Below are 4756 nucleotides of genomic sequence, written 5' to 3' on the forward strand. Positions count from 1 at the left end.
AGGAGCACAAGGTGAAAAAATGGAACTGATTTCTTTTTAACACACTTAATAAAACTTACAGTATGTTTCTTGGCCTAGTAGCCTTATCTAGCTTAGCTTCTTAATTGTTCTACCCACTTAGTAGAATAAAAATCATTAAATTATTTATAGTCTTTTTTCACTAATGTAATTCTTTTGGTCAGATAAATATTGGTATTGGTCTTCCCTGCCTTTATGATTTCCCTTGTTCTAAGCAGTTCCTACTCTTGTGGACTCTTTGTAATATGCTTTTATTTATGAAGTGTCTTACCAACTTGACTGCACTTATACATTCCCATTGCATCAACATTGTAATAGGTGCACTGTTTTGTTTTGTTGTTTTTCTTTACAAAACCAAATTAACTGTATTTATTAAATTTTAAGTTTCCCTTTTCAGGTAGTACTTTCCCCATTGTACTGGTAACAGAAATTCCATTTGCCCCTAATAACCCTGAACATTCTTGCAGGGTGCAGGGTTCTGTATATAGGAACTCTGTTTCAGAGCCAGGTAAAGTATCCTTGGAAAGTGCTAAAGGAAAAAGTGTAGCTCTATCATGTAATATTCCAGTGACGTAGAAAATTGAATGTTTGCTTGATTTGAGGTGAAAAGTGTAGACTTTAAGCCACCCTGGGCTTCAGGACCCCAGTTCCAAACTATGCGGAGCGTAATATTAGGCAACACTAAGATGGTTATGTGGGAGTGCAGAATGAAACTGAAGACAGCTCTGATAAGCCAAGTTCAAAACTGTAGTCATTTGGAGAAACATGCTTTAAATTTGGGTATGATGCTCTAGATGCAGCATCCAGAGCTGCTGCTACAAGGACAGTCCTCAGGAGACATTCCTTGCTGGAATCTTTCTTCAGTCAGTGCATGCCAAATACAGGAAGAGGTGTGAGGTCCTTTATTGCCTTCTTCCTAGGGCATGGCAGGAAGATCAGTAGGTAATGATCAGCTCTATTTTACTTTGTTGAATTGTTGAAATTCATGTGGTCGAGACCATATGATCGACCATTTAAAATAGCATATGATGACAGAAAGGAAACCATGTTTTTGCAGGGGAGGGAAAGCCCCCTGCACCCCCCACCCCTCCTGCTAACAAATACATATATATATATATATATATATATATATATATATATATATATATATATATATATATATATATATATATATATAAAATTACATATATAAGCTCGGAGACCACACTATAGTGGGGAAAAGGGCACATTCCCCAATCCCCTCTGTACCACAATTTCTACACAAATGTTTCTTTTCCATAGTTTGATATTTTAAATGGTCAGTCATATGGTCTTGATCATATGAATTTTGACAATTTTTAAAAATTCGACAAAGCTAAAATTGTAATGATCAGAGAGTTTGAGCGTTCTGAACCATGAGGCATCCATCGTACTAATGTTCATAGATGTCACTAGACTAACGACTGCTGGGGCTTTTTTAAGCTTAATCATGCATCACAACTCCGACAAGTTCTGTTACCCTTGGTAAATGTTAGCAGGGGTTTGAGAGATGAAACATTTACAGGTTGCCTGTTTCCATTACAGACATCGGTGCCAAACCAGGAATGAATTTCTTGTTCGCCATCCAGTTGTCCAAGTTGCATTTGAATTGGGTTAGGTATTTTTTACATCCATCTGAACTGCCAGCAACTCAAGCAGATGAAACCTTGGTTTAACATCTCCTCATCCAAAGGATGACATATTCAGGAGTGCAGCACCCTCTTTAGGCTGCAGAATCAGCAAGCTATCTACCTGGTGTGGCAATAGAACCCAAGACATTCTAGACCAGAGGCAAGTGTGTGCTACCTGTTGTTCCTCTGGCACTGGCTAGAGGCATCCTTCAACTGTACGTGGAAACAGCAGTGGTTCTGAAAGAATACCTGGAACTAGTAGTCTTTGCCCCTGAAATGTCCAGTTTCAGTCCTACCCTATGTAACAAGGAAGCTGGAACAGTGGTTACTAGAAGTGTAAAAGAGCAAAGGTATGCTGTTCAGACAGTGTATTCCAAACCAGACCTTAACCACAGTTGCTCCAGGCATATTGTGGTGTACCCACACAGTGTATTTGAAAATGCTGGAGTCCTGTGCAGAAGAAACTGCACATAAACATAAGAGAATGATGGCTGTTCAAACTTTCAGTATAATCGGGAAACCTAGATCTCTGAATGTTGTCACAAACAGCACCACAGTTATGCAATACATAAACAAGGGGTGAACACTTTCTTACTACCTGTGGAGGTTAGTCATACAGACTTTGAAACAACCATGGAATATCAGTTTGCTCCTGAAGTGAATGGTACTTTCAGATAAACACAGGAGAAGTCTGTGGCAGATCAGCAGGACCGCCATATAACCACATATGTGGTTGTGAGATGCATTGTTAAACGTTGCCAACAAGTGAGTTGTACCAGAGAGAGAGAGAGAGAGATGAGAGATCTGCTTCTCTGATCAAAAGACACCTTAGGAAGTTGTACTGCAGAGCACCAAACATACTGTCATTGGCAGTGGATGCCTTCTACTTAAATTTAATGTTTTATTTTCTGTATGCTTTTGCTCCTCAAAATTCCCAAAATGCTAAAAGAGGGAAGGACAGAAATTATTCTAATTGCCCCCTTCTGATCCAAGCAGCACTGTTTCTCCCACCTGCTTCATATGGCAAGGACAAGCCTGTATTGGTGCTCGGACTTGTGACACAGTACAGAAGGTCCCTAATACACCCTAAGTTGTGCACATTCATATTAGCAACTTGGAAGATATGGCTATGTCATCTTCTGTGCACCATTATTCTGTGGACAAGGTAAAAAAACATGAGGAAAGCTAGATCATCAGGTACCAGGAAATTGTATCAAGCAAATTGGAAACAATTATTGTGGCGTCTGAGGAGGAACCTGACCCAAAACTGTGTGCGCGCGTACCAGTGGTTCTTCAGTGAATTGATGTTTTCTTTTGCTTTAGTTAATACCATCCTGAAATTGCCGCTTATCTGTTTCTGCCTGCGTTTAGATCCCTCACTGACATCAAGACCATCTAATCAAACAGTTCTGCAAGGACATCTTTCACATGAGGCCTCGCAGAGGAAAAGTGACTTCAACTTGAGACCTGAATATTGAGAGTGAAAAATTAACCTTGCCACCCTTTGAAGTGGTTTCAGCAGTACCTCTGAAATTTTTGACTTTGAAAACTACTTTCTTTATTGCTCTTGCCTCTTTTAGGAGGGCCAAAAGCTCCAAATTCTCTTGTGCAAGAAACCATTCTTGCAGGTGTGGAAAGCCACTGTGAACCCTGCACACGTACCATAATAGCCATGAATCAAACCATCCAGCTTCCAAGTTTTCTTTCCTAGTCTCCAGAGTAAGGAAAAGGATCATGCATTGTGTAGAAGTGCATGGATAGTTGAGGGTATTTGCCTGTATAAAACTAAAGCTTTTTGAATATCCAGCCAACTTTTTCTCCCCTTTTTGAAAAAACAAACTAGTGTATTGAGTCAGATTTTAAGTTTCAATACAGTTGTGCCGGAGAGTCACACCCCATTCCACAAGTAATGCAGCAGGTGCAATTGCATCCTTCAAAGGAATTGGTGCACGAGACATTGTAGAGGCAGAGACCTGGTCTTTGTTTCTCACACCTTCTCAAAATGCTACAGACTGCATATGATATCCAGGGCAAGGGCTTTATTTGCTTCTAATGTCGTGAAGGGTATTCTGTAGTCCTGCTGAGGACATTGCGCCGACTTTGGCAGTCTTCATTATAGTGATGACTGCATCAGTGATCCATAGTATATTTTGAGTAGGCAACTTGTGATTGTAGATGTTCAGGTATGTCACTGTTACAGTATTTGTTCCCTTTCTCCTTCCCCTCTGCCATAGAAACATTAGGGGATAGGCTTTCTACTTGTACACCCCTTACCCCATTCTCTTGCTCAAAATGAAAGTACTTAACTTTTATACCGCTAGATAAACAGTTGATGTGTTGTCTATCTCGCCTTCATTCTTGCTGGATGGGTTCGGAGCCGATCCTCGGCTCCGACTCTGCACTTGCTAAGCTCAAGAGTCACTTCCACCAGCTCGAGGCAGCCCCATATCCCATGATGCAAGGCGGTGATTACCCAGATCTCGTTTGCCGCTTCGCTCATGAGGTAACATTTTTACCAGCTCCTGGTAAGTGAATTTTTCTCTACTTTTCTTTCTCGATTCACTTAGCCCTATTCCCGTTAGTGTCCCGTTCCCTTTAATTATATTTTTTGCTAGTCGGGCCTTAGGTCTTTACCCCTCCTATATATTTTCCTGTCAGGGTTTGTTTGGGTGTGTCTTTTCCCTGTACGTGGTTTTGTTTAACTACTTTAATTTTTTTGGACTGAGTGCGTAGTGTGTGTGTGTGTGTGTGTGTGTGTGTGTGTGTGTGTGTAGGTACTCAGTAATGTCTAAAGAGGCTAGGGTCTCAGGCTTCAAGAAGTGTGACTCGTGCTGTCAGAAGATGTCTCTGACAGACGGTCACACTTCTTGTATTTATTGCCTGGGACCTCTACACCTGCAGGACTCCTGTGCTATTTGCCACTCCTTCAGCCAGAGAGTCCTGCAGGAACGTAGAAATAAGCTTATTCTCAGGGGCTTATTAAAGCCTGAGAGCTCCCCGGCTAAGTCCGGCTCGGGGAAGCCCTCAAAGCCTCCCAAGGCCCAGGCTTCAGTGTCCAAGCCTTCGGCCTTGGCTCAGACTCCCTCGGA

The sequence above is a fragment of the Protopterus annectens genome, chromosome 6.part0 (assembly GCF_019279795.1).
Source record: "Protopterus annectens isolate FY-2018-M chromosome 6.part0, PAN1.0, whole genome shotgun sequence".
Classification (NCBI taxonomy): Eukaryota; Metazoa; Chordata; order Ceratodontiformes; family Protopteridae; genus Protopterus; species Protopterus annectens.